The 26,582-nt window shown below is 40.1% G+C and overlaps 1 protein-coding gene across 2 annotated transcripts in view; it reads right to left on the bottom strand.

The window, feature by feature from the left end:
- Positions 1-23,323, bottom strand: part of RALA (RAS like proto-oncogene A) — a 59,312-nt gene extending 35,989 nt beyond the window's left edge. Inside the window, exon 1 of one of the 2 annotated variants that reach the window (XM_033088674.1) lies at positions 23,053-23,323. The gene's annotated coding sequence lies outside the window, so the exon portion shown is untranslated. Of the gene's footprint in view, positions 1-22,752; positions 22,927-23,052 lie in introns of those variants that run through there. The other variant, XM_033088675.1, reaches the window with a different exon arrangement.
- Between the last annotated feature and the right edge of the window lie 3,259 nt (positions 23,324-26,582).

Below are 26,582 nucleotides of genomic sequence, written 5' to 3'. Positions count from 1 at the left end.
TCAGATCGTAAAATAAAATTTCAGTAGGAAATTGCTCAGAGGAACGCGAACAATGTTTAATTTCCAGGGCTTTTTGCTTATCTGTATTGAGTTTTCTACCATGAATATCACTTTTGTAATCAGGAAAAAAAAAAAGCTTAGTAAAAAAGAAAAAAAATTTTAAAGTGTTTGTGTTTGGGCTTTAATATAACCAAACCGCCACAAATAGCTGCTGTGGACCAATTATGAAAACACTGGTCACGTGGCAAAGCTGGCCGCACACAAGGTAACTAATTCACAAATTCTGCAGCCTTTCAAGCCAGCCTCCAAGATGGCTCCCAACCATCCCAATCCTCCTGGTATTCACGCCCTTCTATCGTACCAGCTGATGTGATGCTGCAGCAGGTTGTAAGTCAGGCTTCTGTCCTGCACACTCTCTCTCATTCCTCTCTGCCGGGAAACCATGCTGTGAGCAGACCTGGGAGACAAGTGAAGCCTATTGCCAACAACCATGTGAGTGACATGGGAAGTCGAGCTGCAGACCCAGCCGAGCCCCAGGTGACGGCAGTCCTGGCTGACACTAATGCAGCCTCAGGAGAGACTGAGTCCAAACCATACAGCTAAGTAAGCTGCTTCCAATTCTTGACCCACAGAAACTATAACATAGTAAATGTTGTTTTAAGCCACTAAGATTGGGGTAATCTGTAACACAGCAAAGCTGACTAGACAGTGAGTTTACACCTTTGGAGAATAGAGCCCTTCCCAAAACCTGGCACCTAAGCTGTGTAACTAACTCTTTTTGCTCTAAATTCCAGGTCCTCATACCCTATTTCGTCTGACCCAAACCACAAATTGTATTTGAATACCTTTTCAAAATGTCCAGTTCCCTAGATCTGCCTTCTACTTCATCCCCTCTCCTACTCATATTTCAGCCCATCTTCTCTTTTAGTTACTGCAAATCTAGGACTAGCAAACTCTTATAAAGAGCCGGATAGTAAATGTTTTAGGCTTCTCTGTAGCAACTATGCAACTCTGACTCTGTATTTTGAAAGCAGCCATGGACAGTATCTAAATAAACAGGCATGGCTGTGTTCCAATAAAACTTTATTTCAAAAACAGGCGGTAGGCTGAATTTGGATCTGGAACTGTAGTTCCATGCTAGAAATGGAACTAGTGAGACCAGTGCTTCCACTCACGCAGTGAATCCCACTACCTCCAGCTGCCTCAACAGACACTGCTCGGAAATGCCCGCACCACCACGCACCAAGCTGTCCTTCTCTACTGGATGCAAACTTATTTCTCCTATCTTAAAAAACAAAACAAAAACTCTAACTGTGCTTCCATTTCTGGAACTTACTGTGTCTGATTTTGCTCCTCTTTTGTTAAGGCCCTCAGTGATCTTCACATTGGAAATCCAATGATCAATTCTCAATCTTCATCGTACTTCACTTAGCAGCAGCTGACTGAGGTGATCACTGCCTTTTTCTTAAAATACTCTGATTTCCAGGGTACTACAATCACTTGGTTTTCCTCCAATCTCTATGGCTGTACCTTTGCCATCCCTCTCACATTCTAAATGCTGGTGTCTCTCAGGGTTCAGCCTGGACCTCTTTTTTCTGTCTCTATGCATTCCCTTCATCTCTCGCTCAGTATACTTCCATATGGGATGACACCGTAATTCATACCTCTAGATTTCATCTCTCCCCTGAACACCAGACTCATATTCAACTGCCTACTCAACATCTTCAACTGATTGTGTACGCCAAACTTAACTGTCTAAACTCCATGCTGTCCACAACGATCTCCTAATTTCACCACCTTCACGTGCTTTCCCCTTTATCAGTAAATGGCAACCCCATTCTTCGAGTTGCTAGGGCCAAAACCCTGGAGTCATCCTTGACTCCTCTTTCACAGGCAACATCTCATCTGGCAAATCTGTAAGCTCTACCCTCAAAATATATCAACTCTTGAGAAGACTTCCCATGTTACTAGGAATAAAAAGCCTTACAACGGTCTACAAGGTCCTAAATTATCTTGCCATTCCTTCTACTAGATGATTCACACAAAGCTCACTCCCTCACATCCTTTAGGACTCCCTGCTGAAGAATGGAAGATTCATGAGAGCAGAATTTTTTTGTTTTTGTTTACTGAGATATCTCTGTTATCTTAGATAATGCCTGACTCATAGTAAGTCCTTAAGAAATATTTGTTGACTGAGTTAACATGAAAAGAGACGAAAAGTACTTTCTAACTTGATGGAAAACTTATTGGCAAAACAAATTGTGTACATTCACTTTTTTCATTTCCCATTTTCATAGTGCTTTTTACATAAAGCCCCTAACATAGCAGAAAGACTACTACAATGTGAATCAACGGACATAGATTCTGCCACATGCTAGCCTGTACAGACTAGTTTTTTTTGCCTTACTAAACTCTAATGACCATGGTTTTCAGAGCTGTAAAATAAGAATTGTACCAAGAAACTTGGACTCCTTTAAAACCTATAAATTTCCACAAGTTTGCATATGACTTCAGAGGCTTATGCGATGACAGATGCTCCCTAAACCCCCAAGGATCTGACCACAGGCTCTGTAAAGGTGTGTTGATAGGGAAGCAGGAGCCTGACTTTCTGGAAAAAATGTCATGCTGTGTAGAAGTGTCACACCAGCTGATAAGCTGATGACACAGAAGTGAAACAAACAGTTATTTAAGTACTTAAAATGTCCAAGGCTTTATGTTAGATACTGAAAGAGTTATCTTCCAGTCTTCAACAATAACACTGGAAGGTAGGTAGGAGTTTTCATTCTTTGTTTAGTTTTGTAATAGACCATGTAAATGAGGACCCAAAAGTTACGTAACATGTTCCAGATCACACAGCTAATAAATGGCTGATCTAGAATTCAAACACAGGCCTCTGAAACTCCAATCCTACATCATTTCCAATGTACCATATATCAAAAGTTTTCGTTACAAGGACGTAACATATCTGGGATAGTCACAGATACCAAAGGAATCTTCTGACATACAGACAACTGGCTGGACTTTACCTCTAGTATGTTTACAAAAACCAACTTCATAGCTGAGTAGATTTCCAACTAGAAAGAATCTGCTCATAAGCTCAGTTATATTTCTTCATACAAATAACAGATATTCCTGATTATTTTTAAAGGAAAGGAAGCTAAAATTTGTGGATGAACGCCTACTGTGTTCTTATATTTCATAGTATTTATCAAAATGGCCCTACAAGGCAGGCCTCAGACAAGAGAAAAAACAAGACTCCTAAGATTGCACAAGGGATAATGCATCTTCGATATTAACAATCAGCTGAGAGATGTGAACAGAGTCCATCTGTTACCAACTGTGACTGTTCATATCTTGGATATGCACAGATAACTCAAACTTAAAATGACTAAAACCACCTGTTCTTTCTCCTAAACCCCCCACTTCAACGAAGGGCTTGCATCACCAGCCTGAGGCTCAGGGACCCGCAACGTCGTCGTCGGTTACTCTTGATGCCTCGTCCCTGACTCTGCGTGTGTAATTCATCACTAATGTCCTATGTATCCCACCTCCTTAGGATTTCAACTCCAGCTGCTTTTCTCAACCCCATCTCCGACTCAATTTAGGACATCATACGTATTTCAGCTGACACATGTCAGAAATATTTGTACTTTCGTCTACCAGTATAAAAATGTTGTTCTTGTCACCTAAAACCTGTGTTTTCCAGCAGTATTTGTTGATAGTGGGATATATTTTAAGTTGCCTTTTGTTTTCTCCATGTTATTTTAGCCACTTTTATGGCAGGAAGAACAAGTGTTGAAGGTGTGGAATGTGAATTTCATTATTAAGAGGCCATAATGGATGCTTCTGAGCACTTACTGAGTTCAGAGAAATTATATGAAGTGTTTACTCAGCATTGCATTACTTTGAAGGTTAGTAAATACGTGGAGGTTTTCTTGTTCTGGATATTTAGTTTTAAGCACTGTATTAGCTTTGTTTCACACTACAGTTCCATAATACTTTATCTAAAACTTCCTGGGCTTGATTTGTTTTAGGATTCAGAATTCTTAGAATTTAATAAAGATAATTTCATGCATACACTAAATATTACATAATTTGGTGCAGTGCCCTTTAATCAAAATCGTATTTCTGTGGTAAAATGCATCACTATCCACACTAATACAAATAGTCTTTTGTCTGTTCAGGTCAGGTTTTGCCTCAAATCAATTTGCACCAAAATTACTTGGAAAAAACTTCAATTTTCAGACCTTTCTGTGTGTTGATATTGTAGTTAACTATTGGGTAATACCCTAAGAAACAAGGTTTATCATTTACAATATACATCAGAGATCGTTGGTCTCAGTGTTCCTCTTCTTTTGTAAAAGAACTTCCCAGAACTTTGCAGGGCATGCACCTGCCCAGAATAATGACTACAGTTAACTGTGGCTAGGTGACTAAATTGTGACCAGTGAGATAAAAAAGAAATGATGTGTGAAACTTCCAGGAAGAAGGGCTCTAAAAGTAGGGGAGGGTCGCTTGCCTTAAACGTATTTGGAATGACTGGAAATCCATGTTGTACCATGAGGACAACCAATCGCTCAAAACCCAGAAGCATGCTGGTTGCTAGGTAATGCAGGGGCCACAACATCAGCTCTGGATTGCCTTATGATATACTTATATCATCACAGAAATAAATTTCTATTTTTAACTCTTATTTTGGGTTTTTTGTTATTAGCAGCCAGACTTAAACCTAAGACACAATTAGTTGGTAAATCCATATTACATTCTCCCATTTTAGTCTGGCCTACTTCGCAGATCTGATTACTTTGTCATTGTTTTCTTCCATGCGGCTGATAAAGAACGCACACTAGGACTGAAAATAAGTTAGAGCTCCACCATTGTCTTGTTGCCGACCTGCACTTGCATGAATCTCTTCATGATTTCGGTTCAGAAATCTTATTAAATTATCTATTTCGTAAGGGTGTTTTAGGTAAAACTTAATTACTTACAAATCTACCTGCCTAAGTAAGGTAAATTAAAAATACAGTAATATCCTGAAAGTAAGCGAACAGCTAGTGAGAGCACTCCTCTCCTCCTCTCTCGGGATGCCCACTCTCTTCCCTAGGACCTCCTGAACCCCACCTGTGCTGTGTGCACCTGACAGACACCCAGTGAGTATGTCAGGGTCCCTCAGAATGCCAGCTATCAGTAAAGCTTCATTTCTCAGTTTTAAGTTAAAAACGTGTAAATACAAGTGCTAATATTTTCCCATATTCCAGTGGCTTATTTTGTATTCATCCTGGGGTGTACGTAAGCCTGCTCTCAAGATCACTATTCTAGAGAATGCACTAGAAGCGGTAAGGCTATCGGGCTGGGATAACATGACTCTTGGAACAATTCAGGTTGACTCGTAATTCACAGCTATCACAAAAAAACTGAAACTGGAAATGCACAAAATGTTATGTCATTATAATAAGGTTCAATCTATAAAAATAAGACCTTTAAAATATGAAAGAGAAGAGAGACCATATCCTCATTCATTTGTGACACCAAGATAATATTGGTATGAAAACCTGAAAAGGGCAAGGAAGAAAATTATAGGCCAACTTCTCATGAACATAGATGTAAACACATTAAAATATTAGCAGATTGAACCAAATTATATATATAAAAAGTTAATACACCATGATCCAACTGGATTTATTCAAGAATATAAGGCTGGTTTATACATTTCACAAATCAGTGTTAATTCACAAAAAGGGAGAAATCATCTCAACAAATGCAAAAAAATGCATCTGATAAAATTCAATATTGACTCATCCATAGCAAACTAGAAATGGAAGGAAACCTCTTTAAACTGATAAATAGTACTTACAAAAACTTTACAGGTGAAACAGTAAGTGGTTTCCCCAGGAGATAGGTCAAGACAAGTGTGTTCCTGATCATCGCTTCCAGTCAATAACGTCCTAGAGATTCTAATCAGTGCAATAAGCAAGAGTGAGAAATAAGAGGCAAAAGACTGGGTAGGAAAAAGCAAAACTGAGATTATTCATAGGCAATATTCCAAAAGAATCAACTTATCAATATTCACAAATGAACTTAGTGAAATTACTGGAAATAAGGTCCTAACTTATAACACATTTCAATATATAAAAAGTAATTACTGGATCAAGGACCTAAATGTTAAGACCTAAAACAATAAAACTCTCAGAAGAAAACACAGGACAAAAGTTTCATGACATTGGATTTGGCAATTTCTCGGCTCTGACACCAAAGGCACATGTAACAAAAGAAAAAAATGGACAAATTGTACTTCATAAAAATTAGAACATTCTGTGCATCAAAAGACACTATCAATAGAATAAAAAGGAAACCCACAGAATGGGATAAAATATCTACAAATAATAAATCTCATAAGGGATTAATATTCAGAATATATAGAGAACTCCTAATTAAGACTCAACAACAAAAAAAAACCAATCTGGTTTAAAAATGGGCAAAGGACTTGAACAGACATTTCTCCAAAGAACAGAATGAATGGCCAAAAGGCATATGAAAAGATGCTCAACATCACTAATTAGGGAAATGCAAATCAAAACTACAAGATACTACCTCACATCTATTAGGACGGCCACCACAAAAAAATCAAAAACAAACAAACAAAAAAACAGGAAACAAGTGTTGGGGAGGATGTGGAGATTAGAACCCTTGTGCACTGTTGGTGGGAATGTAAAATGGTGCAGCCCCTGTGGGAAAGAAATAGCACGGTGGCTTCTCAAAAAATTAAAAATAGAATAAACATATGATCTAGCAATTCCACTTCTAGGTATACGCCTACAATAACTAAAGCAGGGCCTCGAAGAGATATTTGTACGCCCATGTTCCTAGCAGCATTATTCACAATAGCTAAATCATGGAAGCAACCAAAATGTTGGTGGACAGATGAACAGACAAGCAAAATGTGGTGTATATATGTACAATGGAATATTACTCATCCTTAAAAAGGAAGGAAATTCTGAACTGTACTACAACATGGATGAACCTTGAGGACATTATGCTAAGTGAAATAAGCCAGTCACAGAAGGACAAATACTGTCTGATTCCACTTATATGAGGTACTTAAGAGTAGTCAAAATCATAAAGACAAAGTATAATGGTAATTAGCAGGGGCGAGGAAGAGCGCAGAAAGAGGCGTTATTGTTTAATAAAAAGAGAGTGTCAGTTTTACAAGATGAAGTTATGGGAATGAACAGTGGTCATGGTTACACAACAATGTGAAGGTAGTAGTATTAAATATACTACTAAACTGTACACTTAAAAAGTTAAGGTAGTAAATAGTACATGTATTTTACCACAAAAAGGTATAAACAAACAATAATGTAAGTACATACAATTAGAAAATAAAAATTTTTAAATAAAATATGTACAGGAGTACATTCGTTATCTACTGCTGCTTAACAAATTACCCTAAAACTTAGTTGCTTAAAATAACATTTATTATTTTAGTTTGAGCAGCTTCGCTGAGTTCTAGTTCAAGGGCTCTCGTGAGGCTGCAGTAGGATGTCGGCTCAGGCAGTCATCTGCAGGCTGAAACCGAGTTGGAGCATCTGCTTCCAAGACGGCTCAGTAACATGGCTGCAGGAAGCCTCCGAGTGCTCACCATCTGGGTCTCTCCACTAGGCTACTTGAATGTGCGCACTACTTGACAGCTGGCTTTCTCCAGATGAGTAATCCAAGAGTACAAGGCAGAAGCTGCAGTGTCTTTTATGACGTAGTCTTGGAAATCAGACGTCATTTGGTCGACTCTATTCAATGTGTGAGGGAACTATACACAGGGAGTGAAGGTTAGCAAGAGGAAAAGAACTTTTGGTGGACATTTTGGAGGATGGCAACTTTACATAGAAAACTATGAAACATTGCTGAGAAAACTTAAAGACGACCTAAATGACGCTGTAGGTTGTGTTTCTGGGTTGAACACTCATTATTATAAAAATGTTAATCCTCCCCAAATGCATCTATAGATTCAATGCAATCACAATAAAAATCCCATCAGGGTTTTCTGTGGAAATCGATAAACTAATTTTTAAATATATACAAGAAATGTGAATGCCAAGAACATCCAAGACAATTTTGAAGAAAAGCATCGAAGCATGCAGGAGTTGGCAAAGTAGGCTGCTTGGGGTGGTTTTCTCCTGTAATGTTTCTTTTATTTAGTTTTAATCATACATATTTTCTTAAATGTTGAAACAATCTCAAATTTACAGAAAAATTGCAAGTTCATACAAAAGGTTTTTCCCCAAGCCATTTGCGCTTAAGTTACTGACATGATGCACCATCTCACCTGAACACCTGTGCTTATTCCCAGCAAACACAGATAACCTACTACAAACCATAACACAGCCATCATCCCTAGAAATAAACATGAGCACATTCCGACCACAGAATCCTCAGGCCCTACCCCATATTCTGCACAGGCTCAGAATCACGTGTTTGTTGTGTTTAGTTGCTGCATCTGTTTGGTATCCTTCAGTCTGGAACAATTCCTCATTCTTTCTTTGATTTTCAAAAACTTGACAATTTTGAAAGATTACTGGCCAATTATTTTGTAGAATGTCCCTTGATTAGTTCTGCCTGATTAGATTCAGATTGTGCATATTTGGCAGGAACAATACAAACTTTATGCTGTTTCTTCTGTCTGCATTTCTGTTTAATAGACTATTTTTTTTAAAACAACTTTAGGTTCATAGCAAAATGCTTCTTTTTGTATGTAATGTTTTACTAGGACACAGCCACTCCCATTTGTTTATGTATTGTCTGGCTGCTTTCTATTTACAACAGCTGAGGTGAACACATAGTTGTAACAGAGACCACATGGCTTGCAAAGCCTACAACACTTAATATTTGGCCCTTTAAGAAAATGTTTGCTGGCTCCTACTCTATTGACTATCAAGACTTACTACAAAGCTACAGTAATTCAGACAGTGTGGTGTTAGTGAATGGGTGGATAGATCAGGAGTTGGTACATGTGTAAAACGTGCCCACTTTAAAAGGTAATCTTGCCTGAACACCAACTTGAAAATTAATTTCTAACCTGTTTAAGTCTACAGTGTCACTAGACTTTGAAAACATTTATTAAAAACACACACATGAAAGGGAACACATTTTGATGAGTTTTCAAGAAATGATTGATATCAGGGAACATGGAATTAGCAAGACAAATTTCATTTAAAAATCTGTTAATTACCCATTCTGATATTATATATGTTTATGAGGCATCTATTTCAATTATGACAGCCATTAAAACAAATATAAAACAGACTGAACCTAAAGCCAGGCCTTTGAATCATCATATTACATTCTCATGTTACATACAACATTCTAGTGTTAACCTCCACTAGAATGAATGCTCCACATGAGCAGGATGTTTGTGTATCTTATGGTCTATTATAGCCTTAGCACCCGGAAAAGGGCCTAGAAAACTTATTTTAATTTTTTAACATTTCCAGCCTATTTGAGATATAATTGACAAATATAAATCCGCCTGCAGTCCTCCCAGCCCTCTCTTCTCAGGCTCTTTTCACTTCACCCTTCTTATCCCTCAGGAATACATCACACTCACTCTATAGCCACTGCATGAATTTTATTCCCTGGTCCTGAACACTCAACATCCGACTCAACCTGAACCATCTCTTTCACCAAACTCCTACTCATCCTTCTTGCGGTCACTTCTGGAAGGCTCTCCCTGTTCCTTAAGCCTAGGTTAGGTGCCTGTTGCTGGGATGTATCTAGCACAATGCCTGGCATACAACACGTGCTATTCATCCAACAAATGTTCTATTAAACAAGACCTATGCTCACCTCACCACAGCATGCGGTCCCCCCAAAATGTCCTATACTGCTCTTCAAAGCTTTATACTCTGCTAACGATAAAAGATATCTATCAGCTTCAAATAGAAAAGAAAAAGCAAACAAAACAAACTATAATTTCTAAAGATTATAAAAAAAACCTCAATTACTATCATTCTGCCCTTTCTCATTTTATTTGTGAGACTATTATTGCCAATAAGTCCCAGTTTGGGAATGAAGCAAACAAGTATTAGTAACACTGTGATCTCAAAATTACTTTCACATGACTGCCTTAAAATGGAAAGCTGCTTTCTGAACCCTTCTGCCCTACCTCTGCTCCACAATGTGATACAGATTTTAAAGAGGTTTACCGATTAATGCAAAAATAAGCTGCAACAAGGAAATGTCCTGCTGTTTGTCCTTGGCCCTACCTAGTATTTTAATGTTTATGGTAACACTTTACACGGACATTAATTTGAAAAATGAGTCCCGAGTCCCAACCGCAAATGATGTTACAATCTCAATATTTTAACCAAAGAGCACTTCACATTTTTAAGGTTTAGGAAAGTTTTCAAAACTTCTAGCTGAATCGTATTTCTTAATCTATCAATGTAAGGAAACAGCAAAAAGTAATTTATAAGCAGAAACTGGATTTTCCACATTTTGCACAAATCTGTCAGGTGATGACATACATTGCATACTGCACAACGAAACTTCTTAATATGAAGTTACTAAAATGTCACTAAAAGCACCGACAAGCTTACTAGTTTACAGTCCTCAATGGTATTAATGCTCTGAAAAGGATTACTGCTAGGTTTTAAACAACCAAAAAAAGAGCCCATAAATATTCTAGCACTATACATTTTAACAAATCTTCTTTAATTGAAGAAATTGTTAATATTTGTATCAAAGACTTAAAGATGTAATAAAATTACATAGTTTAAATTCATAAGGGCAGTAGCTATTTGGCTACTTACAGCAAGACAGCCACCAAATGAATAGCTGGGGTTTGGAAGAAAAGATGAAGGATGAAACCTAAAGTATTTCTGGAGTAACACAATCTTATTCCTTTACTTCCCAATCTAAAAGAAAGCAACGCTAACTAGATAACTTAAAAAGTACTCACATATATTTTTATATGAAAATTTAAACTATGTTTCGCTTAGCCTAATAATCTCTAAATACTGAAAAACTGATAGCAGGGGAAGTGGGCCAGAATACTCTAAAACACAAAGGGAAGTCAAGCTGTGATAAACCTTAACACATCCAAGACGGGAAAACCCTGCTAATTCAGTCAAGGTGGTAAGAAATGATAAATTCTCACTGCATAGATTACCTCCCCAAATCAATCATCAGTGCGTAAAAATACCTACAATTTAACAAGTACCTTATTATACTTAATACTTAACATAGACACGTTAAAAAATAATCATGGAAATATCCCCGAAAAACAATAATCAATGAGAAACATGCAATTTAGCCATCAGAAACAGCATTTGGGTAAGACAGTATTTTAATTTTTGAATTGTATTTGACAAAAATTTTGAGTTCAAAATTTTATCTGTCTCTCAAATTCCTCAACTTTACTGAATGATTTTTTTTAAAAAGACTGACAGCCCAGAATCATGACAGTCAATAGTTATCCTGTTCTCAGAGGCTATTAGGGATTCAGGGCAGTTTTCCTGGATTCAACAGCCCTGGCACGCGGAACTCTGAGTTTTCCTCTCGTCATTTTGCAGCCTTTCGGCCTCTCCCCTCCTTTCATATTTGTCAGTCAATGATCACTACTGCTAGGTGCTGCTTCCACAGCATCCCTTCACCCCTTAGAACTGTTTGGAAGCAAACTACCAGGCACATTGTAATCAGGTATTAAGTAAGAGGCAGCAGGCTCTGCGTGATGGCCTAATCACTCTCCTGAAAATCGATGCGTAACAGTCTTTAGCGCTAGGACCTTGCATTTCTACTTTGGATGCTCAAAAGTATGTTGTTTTTTCTTATTTGTTTTTAAACCTTCCTACCTAACAAATGCTCAAATATGTTTGTGTACAAAGTGCTTCCCCAGAGAGCAAATCAGGAACAAAAAGAAGTCACAGAACAACAGACTTCGGTTTGAAACAAGGATGGATTTTTAAATCAAAATCTAAAAATGATGGAGATTTATACAATACCATGACAAGTGGTAGGGGCTGGGTAGTTTTGAGATTTTTGCAAAGGGTGGAAGAATATACTAGCGACCTTTTAAGCCCATTCTAACTCTATGAGAGATGATACATAGAAAATCCAAAACTAGAAGTTCTCATTTTCACATTTAATTTTCACACTGAAAATAAATCCTGAAGAGCATGGAAGCAATGCAACAGCCACACCGTATGCGAAGTTACTTATTCAATGTCATGACAGTATTAATATACCAGTTACATCAGTCTATTAAGAGTGTAGATAAGAGACAGTCAAGTGATGAAATTTATTTCTGTTCCATAACAAAGCTACTAGCACTTACCAAAACAACAAGGTTTCCATTTTTGAGCAGGAAAATCAGCATCGTCACCATCTGTACACACATCATACACCCAACGTCACAGAAAGAAACTGCGAACTATCCTTACTTTTTTAAAAAAAATCATTTCAAAGATGAATCACATAACATATGGATACTGACAGAGCTTGAGAGTCCAAGTAAATGAAAGAGAAGGAAACTAATTATAAAAATTGATTTCAGCAATCTGAAGGAATGTAGGAACTCCAAGACAGTTGGTATAACCCCCACTCAGAGAACTAAAGAAAACTACATAAAGGAACACTCAAGAGAAGTGCAGAAAAACCAGCCACAATTATCAAATAATTATCACTGTCAATGTGGGCTGTCATCCCCCCGCCTCTAAGGGAGGCGAAAAGAGGTCTGTGGAATATTTTAGCTTAAACCAAAGATCACACGAGTTTGTTAAGAAAAAGTGCTACCAGTGAAGGCTAACTTAGAGTTAATCAGATAACAAACATGATTTCTTCCAAATACTCCACATATTAACCTTCTATTTATTACTTTTGGTTTAATTTCATAAAAGGGGGCCAAAAGTGGCATGATGTTCCTAAAGCATCAGACATGTGACGATCTGTCTGGCCAGCACCCTTCATCCCTCTCCTTACTGCATTCTAACAGGACTGCAGACCAGGCTGCTCTAACTCCCTGAAAAGCAGGGCAAGAGACCCAGGCTGGCCAGAGCACTCCATTCCTTGGGCTTTTCTGGAAGGGCTAGTGAGGAAGACTGCCTCTTTCTGCTACTCAGGGAAGAACTGCACTGGGATGAAGGTGGCCGCCGTATAAAGAGAGTCGGCCCCAGTGGGATGAAGAAGGAAGCGGCGCTGAGGGCGGGAGAGAAAAATAGTAAAATCCTGTTTTGCTTCAAGTAGCCTAATCTGGATTTCTGGCTCTTGCAACTGAAAGAGCCCTAATACCTATAGTGTCTCTATTTGCTTCTCATGGTTAAGAAGGGACCTTGCTTACTAACTCTGCTTTCTAATCCCCTCACTTTCCCTCTTCTCCTCCACCCCCCTCTCATTTAGCAACCCTCAGCTTTTCCTCTATGTCTCTGAGATTGTTTCTGATTAGTTCATTCATTTATTATTTTCTTTAGATTTCACATATAAGTGAGATCACATGGTATTTGCCTTTCTCTGACTTATTTCACTTAACATAATGTTCTCTAGGTCCATCCATGTTGTTGCAAATGGTAAGATTTCTTTCTTCTGTATGGCTGCGTAATACTCCATTGTATAAATGTACCACAATTTCTTAATTCAGTCATCTACCGATGGGCATTTCGGTTGTTTCCATGTCTTGGCTATTGTGTATAGTGCTGCAATAAACATAGGGGTGCATAAATATTTTTGAATTAGAGTTTTGGATGTCTCCGAATAGATGCACGTGAAACTAATAAAAAAAGAAAAAGAAAAAAAGGCTAGGAAATTGAAAGGCAAGGGAATAATAAACACAAAATTTAGTGTTTCATCACTTCTGTTAAAGAAAGCAGGAAGGTGGACTAGGAAAAAAGCACACAGTTGATGCAATGTTTCGTATGCAAAATGTTTTAATTATTAAATTCTTTGGCATGTTTGTATTTTAAAAAAATTAAAATGAAAAAGAAGGAACCTTGCTCACCACTTAATTGCAGAATGAAGGTGAAAGTAACTGTCACTGCCATTACTGATTTCTTTAGTACTAGGCACATGGAAGGATTAAGAATAGAAGATTTAACTTTTATTCCAACCTTTCAAAAAAGCCCCATGGCAAATTAGAAAAACACATCAGGGTGTATGGTTAACAACATCACACAAAAAACAGCACTCTCTGGGAGAAAAATCTTTGCAAATCGCCTTATCTGTTGAAGAACTTGTATCCACAACACACAAAGAACTACTTCGACTCAATAATGAGAAGACAACCCACTTCTAAAAAACAGGGAGATCTTGGGGGTGGTCGGATGGCGCACCTGGTTAGAGGGCGAGCTCTCAACAACAAGGTTGCCGGTTCAATTCCCGCATGGGATGGTGGGCTGCGCTCCCTGCAACTAGATTGAAAGCGGCAACTGGACTTGGAGCTGAGCTGCGTCCTCCACAACTAGACTGAAGGACAATGACTTGAAGCTGATGGGCCCTGGAGAAACATACTGTCCCCCAATATTCCCCAATAAAATTTGTTAAAAAAAAAAAACAAACCAGCCTTCCACTTCCCCAAAATGAGCAAAGGACGTAAAAAAGCAATTCACAAAATAAAATATATAAATGACCAAGAATGTACAAAAAGTTCAAACAGCTTAACCAAATAAATATAAACTTCAAAACAAAATAAAACCTAAGTCAGGAATGTGTTTTATGATCTAAACCAAAGCAAAGGATAAGAAGAGATAAACAGAGCAAATGATCAAGTTTTATTTTATTCTGAAGGACCAAGAAAACTACTAAAAACAACAAGCAGCAAATAAGATTAAGTGAAGTAACAGACATAGAGAATTCTCTTAGTTGTAGTATTTAGACACATGACGGAGGGAAACCTTGGTGACTAACAGGGTAATGGGAAAATCACCCGTAATCTAAGCATTAAGAGACCAGGGTTGGTGTCCTAGAATCCTGAATTGTCAGGGGATGGGGATTTCCTGTCAGACAAAATGTGCTAGGCAGCAAGATGAGGGGAGACAGACTGTCCTCAGACTAAAATGGTGGGGTTTGGGAAGTAAGGGGGAAAAAGAGGGAACACAAAAGATCACCCTCCTAAAAACCAAGCCCTGCCATTGGAGTGGCAGCATGTACCTACCAGAGGATGAGACCTAAGGGTCTTCAAGGTAGGGAAGCCCCCTACCCCTCAAGGCTGAATGGCATGTCAGTTAGGAAGCTACACCCAGAGAGTAAGAGGTAACATGGGTGCCAGGAAAAGTGGGGATGGACAACTGGCCATGCACCAAGAGTCCTCTCCTGGTGAGTGAGAGCTCCTCAGCCTAGGGACAGAAAGAGATTATTAAATACCCCACCTACCAGCACTCTTGGGACAGTGAAGATGGACAACAGGCCATGAACCGAGAATTCTAGAAACTTCTAGAGAGGAGCTCCTCAGCATAAGGGACAAGAAATTAATAAATATCCTACCACCCAGCACTCCTGGAAAGGAAATACTTAGACTGGCAGAGATAGACAATGAGATGTGGGTTAGGAGTTCACATGCGGACCCAGATAAATTTGAAAAACAATGTACAGCGAGTACGCTACTTGAACTTTCTGGATGAATTAGATGGCAGTGTAATGAAAATCCTCTCCAGAAGCTGGGAGACTGAACACTGAACACCGCCCATAACTGCATGAGGACGGAATGTATGCAGGATGTTGGGCCAGCACGTGATTCCACACCAACACATCACTGTCAGCCAGAGAACTGGGTCTTCATAAATGAATTGTGGAGAAAACACCGCCTCGAAGTCAGATGATCCAGGTCCTACAAACTTGTCTAGAACCCCCCACAGCTGTGTACTCTAGACCACCCCAATGGATAAGATAAACTCATCTATAAACCTGCCTTGCCATACGACCTATAGACCCAAGGAGCAAAGTCATAACCACATCAACAAAAGGTGAGCCTAACTCATCTGCAAAACACAGAAACCACTTAAGACTGTGAAAGCCTAGAAGGGAACCCTTAGATTTGCACCCTTAGATTTGCACCTACGGCAGTTTCAGCCTAAAGGTCACCCTATGGCATCCATGGCTGGTTGAGCACAAGACTACAGTGATCTACGGCAGAACTGTGTGGAGAGCAGGAACAAAACTCAGGGCTGGTGTACGAACCGGGACACCACGGAGCAGTCTTACATTGCTTATCATTGTACTTTGCTGCTGCCCACCAAGAAAGTCAACCTATCTTGACTCGTAACATATCAATCTCCATTAAGCATCTCTTACATAGACAGTGAAGGATTGCAGTCTTTGAAACACATACCCATAGCTAAATTAATATACAAATGTACATCTTTGTATATCCACAGAACACAATAAAGCAATCAGCATATCTACTAAAGACACTGTAGCACAGCTATTTAACATTGTTCTGGAGATACTAATCAATGCAGTTAGATAAGGTAAACAATGAGAAGCATAAACACTGGAAAGAAACGGGTAAAATTTCTATCTCCTGGTGATATAACAGTATATCTGAGTCTAAGAGCAGCAATGATAAATGAACTCAAACAAGAATTCAGCAAGGTAGCAGGAAAACTCCAGAAGTCCGCAATATTCATATACATGAATAATAACCAGTTAGAAGATAGAATGAATACAAAAATTCTATTTATAATAGCAACAAAAAAGATTAACTACTTATGAATAAATTTAACAAGAAATGTTCAAAACTTACATGAAGAAAACTGTAAACCATTCCGCAAAAGTAGATTTAAAAAAATGAAGACATCGCTTGGTCTAGGTCAAGATGTCTCAGTATCATCAAAATGTCAGTTTTCTGTAAGTTAAATCATAAGTTTGATGGGATCCCGATGAAAATAACAATGAGCTTTTTAATGGACTTAGACAAACTGATGCTGAAGTTCATATGGAAAAATAAAACATGCAAGAATAGCAAGGAAAATACTGAAGAGGAGTAGCTGTAATGGCCTACTAGTCCTACCAGATATTAAATCACACTGCAAAGCCTCTATGGTTAAAACAGTGTGGCACTTGTGCGTGGACAGGAAACCCAACAGGATAACATACACCCAACTACATAAAAAATCTTTTGTATGATGAAGGGGGAAATTATTTTTAAAAATGGCACTGGACAACTGGATAATACTGTGGAGAAAGATAAAGTTAGATGCATTCCTTACACCATATACCGAAATATATTCCAAATGGATCAGAGACTAACTGAAAAATGAAACTCTATTAGTTACTACAAGAAAGCATGGGTGAATTCCTCTATAACCTGGGAGTAGGAAAAGGCTTTCTAACTATGACTAAAAATTCAAATGTGATAAATTTAAGATTAACATATTTGACTACTCAAAAACAAACTTTTGCTGGCAAAAACAAACCAACAAAAGCAATGCCAACAGATGAGTGGGGGCAAAATACTTGCAATGTGTCAAAGTTAAAAGGCTAAGTAAGATTCTTAAATATAAACAACTTATAAAAACTGAAGAAATAAAGACCAAACATTATTTAGAAAGTAGACAACATGAACAGACACTCAATTTAAAATTGTAAAAAATGGTCCTTAGGGGTGGCTGGTTGGCTCAGTGGTTGGAGCGCGGCGCTCATAACACCACCATCGCCAGTTCAATTCCGACATGGGACAGTGAGCTGCACCCTCCACAACTACAATGAAAACAACGACTGGACTTGGAGCTGATGGGTCCTGGAAAAACACATTGTTCCCCAATATTCCCCAATTAATAAATAAATGAAAAATGGTCCTTAAACACACAAAAGATGTTCAACTCACTTGCAGTACAAGGAAAACAAATTAAAACTACATCAGGAAACCATTTCTCATCGATCTGAAGCTTGGTGACATACTCTGTTGGTGAGATTGTGGCACTCATACACTATTTGTGGGAATTCAAAATACTACAACTGCACAGGGAGAGGAATTTGGCAAGAGCTAACAAATCTATACATACATTTATCTCGAAGCCACACCTCCAACAATACAAATATACACACATGCAAAGTTTTTCATTATAACATCATTTGTAATTAAAAATATTGGAAATTACTTAACCGTCCGAGTACAGGAGATTGGTTGAATAAGCCATGGTACATACAATGGAATACTACGCAGTTAAGAATGTAAGTTATTTAATTAATGTGTTTTTTTTTCCAAATAGCTTCTGAATTGCTAGGACATAAATACTTATTAAGTTGCTTGGACCTAACTATCTAAGACATTAAACTGTTACATGTTTCTTTGGGATGCTATGAAAATATTACTGACGTAATAAGGCTGCTGTGAACTGAGAAAGTTTGGGAACTTTTGATGAAGACCTGTGAAGCGTGCATGTGTGTGTGTCGTTATGAGGTTACTGTGGAGAGTAGTCAATGAAATTTACAACAGGCTAATGAGGCACTGTGCACAGTATAGTAAACGCTGTGATAGATTTTATGGCAACACATAAGAGCAGCCCAGTCTTGGTTGTTTTTTGTTTTCAGGGTTATTTGAGGGATGGGGTTGAGAGAAAGAATCCAATCTAGATACAATTTTTGGAGAGGTATAACCTAAGCTGAGTTCTGAAGGACCAGTAGGAGCATACTAGACTGGGCAAAGGAGTGGCTAAAAGTCCAGGAAGACGAAACGGGGGACTGAGGAAATGCTAGCATTCCAGAAGCTTGGTATTGCTGGAATGGAATATACTGGAAGAAAAGACATGAGGCTACTGGGTTAAGGAAGGAGAAGATCTTGAAGATTCTGTCTATGAGATTAAGAGTAAAAGGAATTTGGTTGTTATTAATGAGCAAGAAGGAGCTGCAAAAGGGTTTTAAGTAGGGGGGGATCACGCCTGCTCTAACCAAGTGTGGAGAAAGATGGGAGGAGGAGAGCCAACCAGAGGTTAACCAGCTGCTGCAGCAATCCAGAGCAGACCTAGACAGTGCAGCTGAACTGAAGCACTTGCGACCACTCAGTGGTGTAGCAACCTCCAATTTCAATGGGTTAGGTTACTCTGCTAGCTACTCAACTGCTTGAGGAAGCAGAAGAGATCCTGTGGCTGAGACGACCAGAATTATGATTTTTGTGAAAACCAGGGATCTGTGCCCCAACCAATGCATCTGGGAGTAGAAGTCATTTCACAATCCTGCTGTTTTATTCTTCAAGACGACACTGTCAAACCCTGATATTTAGTTTCCATAAGTGAATTCAGCAATGAAATTGGATCGTACACTTCAAAGAGATTACTGTATCAAGCATTATGTCTACTGCATCTCATCCAGGACTAGCTGTTTAAGAATAGCATCATAATAATTTACGGAAGCTTGTTTTGGCTTGTACAGACTACCTTCTTAACATTGAGGAATGAAGTCTTCACGTTCAGGCGTAATTTTCTAAAATTTGTTCACAAATCTTTTACAAACTCAGAGCTTTACCTTAATTTCTTCTATATTATAACCAAATCCTTACGAGTAAAATAATAAGAAAGGTGTCTTAGAACTAAAGAGAAAAACAAAGAATAACTGTTACTAATGAAGGCTAGATAATGAGCTGCGTTTTTTTAAAGCTATGTTTTTTACGTAGCTATATACTTTTTTAAAACTAAGAGATGAACACATCCTTCAAATTAAGCCCATTTAAAAATGCATTAAAGGGCCGGCCCGGTGGCTCAGGCGGTTAGAGCTCCGTGCTCCTAACTCGGAAGGCTGCCGGTTCGATTCCCACATGGGCCAGTGGGCTCTCAACCACAAGGTCGCCAGTTCGACTCCTCAACTCCTGCAAGGGATGGTGGGCAGCGCCCCCTGCAACTAAGATTGAACACAGCACCTTGAGCTGAGCTGCCGCTGAGCTCCCAGATGGCTCAGTTGGTTGGAGCGCCTCCTCTCAACCACAAAGTTGCTGCTTCAACTCCCGCAAGGGATGGTGGGCTGTGCCCCCTGCAACTAGCAACGGCAACTGGACCTGGAGCTGGGCTGCACCCTCCACAACTAAGACTGAAAGGACAACAACTTGACTTGGGAAAAAAGGCCTGGAAGTATACACTGTTCCCCAATAAAGTCCTGTTCCCCTACCCCAATTAAAAAAAAATGCATTAAAAAAAACAAAACAAAACAAAACTGCACAGACTTGAATAGTGCAGAGAATTCTTCTAGCACTGAATAGCAATTAGACCCTTACAAGAGTTCTGCCCTCTTTAAGACTCCATATTAAATTCAAAGAGAAAATGATACATGGTCTGAAATAGTAAAAACAAACCCAGTACATCTTTGCTTCTTTTACCATGCTTCCACTTCCCTACAACCTCTCCCTCCACTGCCTCCTTTAGTGAAAGAAAGGAAAAACAACATGGTTTCAGGAACAACTAGGTTTCCAATAGTTCTCTCAAATCTCAAATACGTCAGAGGCAAAAAGCAGTCATCAAATACCAGAGATGAGTTCCTAATACTCTGCTTTTCCAGGACACTTACAGGAACAATGCACAACCTTTTTTTTTTTTTTTTTTTTTTTAATCACAGCAGCCATAGAAGGTGATAACGCTGTATTTGTAGGCACACTGGAGATAAACAGAAGACTGGCTACTGCCTGAGGCCACCTGGCCAGGGTCACTAGTAACCTCAGGCCCCACTTGATAATCAACAGTGCTGAGATCAGTATCTTCACTTTCCTCAAGCTCAGATCAATCAAAATCTCGTTTTCCTCAGCCTTTTAGGATTAAATGCAATACCAATGCCCTCAGAAGTCGTTAACTGTTACTATCAGGAGGGTTGATGGTAATGTCAATGAGATAAATTGCAGGCTTCCCTCTCCTTAGTGTCTAAGAATGAAAACATTTTATAAAACAATGGAAACCATGCACTGTCTCCCTACTTCTTCTAAATGATAATCTTTTTCCTCATTAGCAGCCTCTTATTAAAGTATTTTTAAAGTGACTGTCTTTGCCACCCATCTACGTAAAGGTTCCAAGTATATATACACTAACACACACATATACAAGAAGTGATACTGGTACACTTATTTACGCTTTGTAGAAGCTGAGCTTGCAAAACCAGTGCAGGACCACCACCTGACATTTGGAAAGGAAAGAAGATATAAGCGCTGCACTTTTTTATTTGGACCTCCATTAAGTGAAAATAACCCAACCATCTACAGTCAAAAACCATCTCCCACACAATAGCAGACAAGATCATTCCGTATAATGAGCCCTTTTTCCCCTGAAAGCCCTGCGAAGACAGTGTTGTATGAAGAACTGCTTCAAAATAGATGATACAGATGACTGCATACTCAGCAGACACACCAGAGAACAGCACCTGAATCTCTGAAAAGAAATGTGAAAGTGCTGTTGGTGGGTAAATCATGCCAAGGGCGTATCAGGACGTCAGAGGATTTCATGTATCCAGGGGGAGAATGAGCCCCATAAGCAATTCTGTGATGCACCACATTTCCCAAACAGCGGTAACTCCCAATTTCCTCTTTTTGATTAAGATAGGGTATGGTTATCAACTCCAAACTTAAATCTACTATCACCAGAAAATCTCCTGATAACCTTGGACAAACATGCTCAAGTGGTAAACATTGAACAATGGAATACAAGTTATTATGATCCCCAATCACAGTACCCTACAGATAATTTTAATCTTTCAGGTGAGGACAGTATTTTGAGAGAACAGCAAAGGATTCTTCTCGAATTGTTCTTTGGCCGTGCTAAAGAACACAAAGTCTGTATGTATCAACAAACTGGAACAAAAACAAACAAACAAAACACCTAACCCAAAATAAATGACTCCAGGAAGGCAACTGTGAGATCACCTACACATTCATTCATTCAGTGAAGAAAGAATGAATAACTTCTGTGTTCTAAGCCAGGTATCATGGAAACACAGAGATGAATAAGACATGGCTTCTGCCCTGAAGAAATTCAACGTCTAAAAATAATGTTTTTAGAGCCACAGTCATTATATAATAATAATGGATTAATACACAGAAAAACATAAACCAATATACATTTAAATGTATTAGTAAACATAAGCTAAAAGAAATGCCTTCTACAGTGAGTTTACTAATGAAATTTGTTATCCAATTTTTTTGGGAACGTGATTAAAGTTGCAATTTACTTTCAAGACCAGAATTAACTTACGCCCTGTTTTATAAAGGTTTCCCCTACCACCACCACCATCAAACACAATTTGTAAATTAGGTGCTTTTCAGCTTGACACACCAGTAGGGCGTGGCACTGGAGTTCTCACACAACCTCAATGACACTTGGATGAGCTCACACAAGTCTGGACATTCTGGTTTCCGGGCAAAGGCCAGTTAACTCCTTACTTCTCTCTAAACCTTGAAACAACACTGCGTGGTCACCCCCGCCCACTTACCACATATACCCAGGCTAACGCGTACAAACCACGTCTTCCACGGGAACACCTTCAGGAAGGAACCACGGAGGAAACACCCCCTCACTCCAAACATCTATATTTTCCCCGTTTTAAAGGCTGGGTTACGCGAATATGGGCCAAACCCGTGCAAGAGCCCAGGACCAGCCATTCGGTTCAGTGCGAAAAATCTAATGACTTCATTCTGAAAAAACCATTCCTTCAAAACTGGCACAAAACCTTGGCAGGGATGCTTAAAAAGCGACTGCTCTAGTACAGGCAAGAAGTGGAAAGAAAGGGACGAGGGGAGAGGGGCGGAGTGAAGCACGGTGGCGGCGGGTCCCCCAGGTCGCGGGCACCGCCCAGACCCGGACCTACGTGCTAGGGCCAGAGGTGCGGCGTGACCTTCCAACCAGGCCAACTCGGAGCAGGTACCCGGCGCGGGGACCTCGCCGCAGCCTCCCGTCCTCCGGGGTGCACTCGCCCGCACAGCGGCGAACACGGCGCCCGGAATTCCAGCTCGTCCTGCAGCTCGTTTCGGGCAGAATACGGGATGTGCAATCTCGGCGGCCGGCCCTAAGCAAGGGCCTCCGCCCGCCGCCGCCAGGACACACCCCCGCCGCCGCCCCTTCGGTGGCCCCCGCCGCTCCCGCAGCGGCCCGCGCGGGCATCGCTCACCTGCACCGCAAACCAGTCCACCGCCTCCAGGGCTCCGGAAGCCGCGGCTGAGCTGACCTCGGCCGGAGAGTGCTCGGCCGTTTTCCGGGAGGCTCCGCGCCGGGAGCGGCAGAAGGAGGAGTCCGACGGGCGGCGGCGCGGAGCCTGGGCGGCAGGAGGAGGAGGAAGAAGAGGAGGAGGAGGAGGAGGAGGAGGAGGAGGACTTCGGGCGCCCGGCTCGAGGGAGTTCCACCCTCCTCCCCAAGGCTCTGCAGCAGCCGCCGCAGATCACTTCCGGGACGCTGGGGAGAGGGGCGGAGCCCCAGGGGGAGGGACTTCCTGTCCTCGGGCAGAGAGTAGGGTATGGGGGGCTCGGGCTGGAGAACAATGGCTGGAAGGGCGTGGGCTACCCAGTGTCCACCCTCTGCGTGTTGAGGGCGGGTTGCGTTGCCTTTCGGGCGGCCTGAACCACAGCTGCCTCCGCCCGACAAAGTGAAGTCACCTCCTAAGGGGCCCGGGAGTGGCCGCCGCCTCGTGGAGGTCCCCGGATCTCGGCGTCGGTGCCGCGACGTCCTTGTCTCTCTTCTAGGAGATTAAAGGGAGTTCTTGGGGGAAGAAAGGGGAGACCGAAGGCCGCCATCTTGCTTCTAGGGGACAGCCCCTTCTCCCGCGGCGTCCTAGTATGGAGGCCGCTCCGTCTTGAGGCCGGGATTTCCTGGAGTGGAGCCAGCGATGTGGCTGGTCACCGGATTGGTCAGTCGCCTGCCCTGGCTGGAGGGTCTCGGTGGCTGCCCCTGGCCTCCCGTCTAACTGCTGGTTCCTGGAGACCTCGCCTCCGCGGGTTGTCGAGCCTTTTCTGAGGGTCTCAATCCCCCTAGGGCACTGCGGCTCTGGGGTGGCGTTGAGCTTATTCTGGTGTCCCACCCTGTGATTTGGTAGCTTAACTTGGAAGTAGTTCCACAAAATCGGTTGCTTTATTTAAATTCTTTCACAGATTTGAAATAGGTGGTTTGCCTAACATTCGTTAGCAGCTACAGACCCTTATGTCTTGACATTCTCTCATCTCCCTCCACCCCCAAATTTGGTACCAACTCCCGTGCTTTGCACAACCCATTCAAGGAATGTCCAGTCTAGTGGGTAGACAGACGTGGAAACATATAATTATGATTGCGAATATGGTATATAACGTATACAGAGGAAAGAATTGATGATACTAACTGCGTTCGATTTTAAAGATAAATAGGGGTTTCCCAGCACAAAAAATAGGGGATGGGATGGCAAATCCATATCCTGACAGGCCATGCAGCACAGGGACAAATAATGTGTGTTGAGAAATCTGAGTGGTGATTACAGAACTTAAAAGTTCAAACCTGAGTTGCTGAAAAAGATGAGGCTGGAGAAGCAGTCAGGAGCCAGATCATGAGAACCATCTTTCCAACCGTGGCGATGCAATGACTAAAGTGGAGTAATGTCCCAGGATAGTTGTACAATTTAAACTGTAGGTGGAGGGCAGGTTAGCTGGGAGGAGCACGGCAAGCAGAGAGCTTATAGACAAGCAATTGCAGAAATGAAAAAGGATAAAAGGACCATTATGTGAGTGGCAGCCAGCATCCAAAGATGGATTCCTAAAATAGTCAGGAGGCCAAATCAACTGATTTTGATAATTGACGGCCGGGGTCAGGTGCTGGATAAGAGAAGGGGAGTGGCAATGATGCCATGTTTTGGTTTTTGAGGAGGATTACGATAGATTTTACCAAACAAGATAAGGAAAGATTGGAATGGGATGGGTGAGGGGGTGCAGAAAATGAGTGCCATTTTGGACCTGGTGAATTTGAAGTACCAATGGTTCTATCTAATGGCAGTTGTTATATGGATCCAGAGTTCTGGAGAGGATCTAGGCTGAATTTAGAAACACTCCAGGTTTGTATTACCACATCCAGGCAGACTGCAGTCTCACTTCACTGAGCAGTTTCAAAACCACTTCTCCTTTCTCCCTACCTTTTCTTAGGAAAATTGCTTAAATATTACATTAAAAACACCCACATGTTGTGATATATGCCCCTCCATCGGCTAATATTCAAATGCTAATGGTCTAAGGATCATAAAGGTTAGGCTTACAGAGAATTGAATATGACAGTGGTAAATAGTATAGCATCATAAATTCATAAAATGAAATGTAATTCTAATAAAAAGGTTTTTAAAATTTAATCATTGACAGTGGACATGCTGGCCACAGATGGATTGAGAAGGAGTGAGTAGGTCCTGCAAATACCTGCTGAATGGAGAACTGGAAGGAGGATGACTTCAAAAATAAGCAATGGGAACACAATGCAAGACAACTTTAAATTCATTTATCAGCTGCGTCTTGGTTGTTCACAGCCATGCGAATCTGTCTTAAAGCATTCAGAAATAGAATGGATATTTTGAGCAGACACTTCAGAAAACCACAAATAGCAAAAGCCCTATAAATAATAGCTACAGTGTCAAAGACTTAGTTTTTATTCTGTAGCATTTTGAACACGAAAAATGAGGAACTCAACATATCTTTAGTTTTCAGATTATTCAAATACATTATTTTCAATTTTCCCAAAATAGAAATACATTTAGGTATATTAACCATATAATGGATAATATACTGAACTAATATACTGAACAGGACATGAGAACAATGATCTTGAGTCCCTTTTTTGTTCGTTGTTCATTGTATGACAATAGCAAAGTCACTTACCCTCTCTAATACCTAGTTTCTTTGACTCAGATAGAGATAATAACTTTGTACCAGCCTGCCTCTCAGAGATACTATAATAAGAAATTAATGCTTTATAAGCTCTTCGAAGTACTTGGATGGAAGGGCATAATTGTAAATGCATGTTAATAATTAGCACTAATATCAGTAGAACTCATGAGCATTCCTAGATTTGCTGCCTGGGCAACTCAAAGGTGTTGAAACAGAAACATGAAAGAGTCTGTGTTAAGATTTCTTTTTGATTTGTAAGTTTAATTTTTATCTATGATCAAACCTGTATTTTAAAAGATAGATTGAGTAAAATGTAAAAGGAGAGAAGTTTTAATAACTACTACAATTCTTAAGTTCACTGCTACTTATAGATAATAAATACTTTTGGGAGAAGTATATGGTAGGTATGCTTTTGTTAGAATCATGTTTCAGGTTTAACAATTTGCTGCTGTTATTGAACTGAAAATTTCTGTTAAAAGTGTTACTCATGTCCCTACAGAATAATAAGAATTTATATGCAGTTAACATGTTTGTCTGAATCATCATGAAGGTGAACATTCCTGTGAAGCTCCTGTCATTTCCATCATTGTTGAACCAGAAATACAAAAACATAGTCCCGTGAGGTTTTGTCCAATGTCATGTTGATGTAAGAAATGTCCGAAACTGTAGAAAGATTTTATAAAATTTTATTTGAGCCAAATTGACAATTATTGGGAAGCAAGATCTCAAATGCTCCAGAGATTTGACAACTTTGCAGTTTCTTTTATGCATTTGAAATTGAGGGAATGTAAGGAAGATTGCACGAAAGTGGGAG

The sequence above is a fragment of the Rhinolophus ferrumequinum genome, chromosome 20, assembly GCF_004115265.2.
Source record: "Rhinolophus ferrumequinum isolate MPI-CBG mRhiFer1 chromosome 20, mRhiFer1_v1.p, whole genome shotgun sequence".
Lineage (NCBI taxonomy): Eukaryota > Metazoa > Chordata > Mammalia > Chiroptera > Rhinolophidae > Rhinolophus > Rhinolophus ferrumequinum.
The sequence above is the reverse complement of the archived record's forward strand: the minus strand, read 5'-3'. Positions and strand labels throughout refer to the sequence as shown.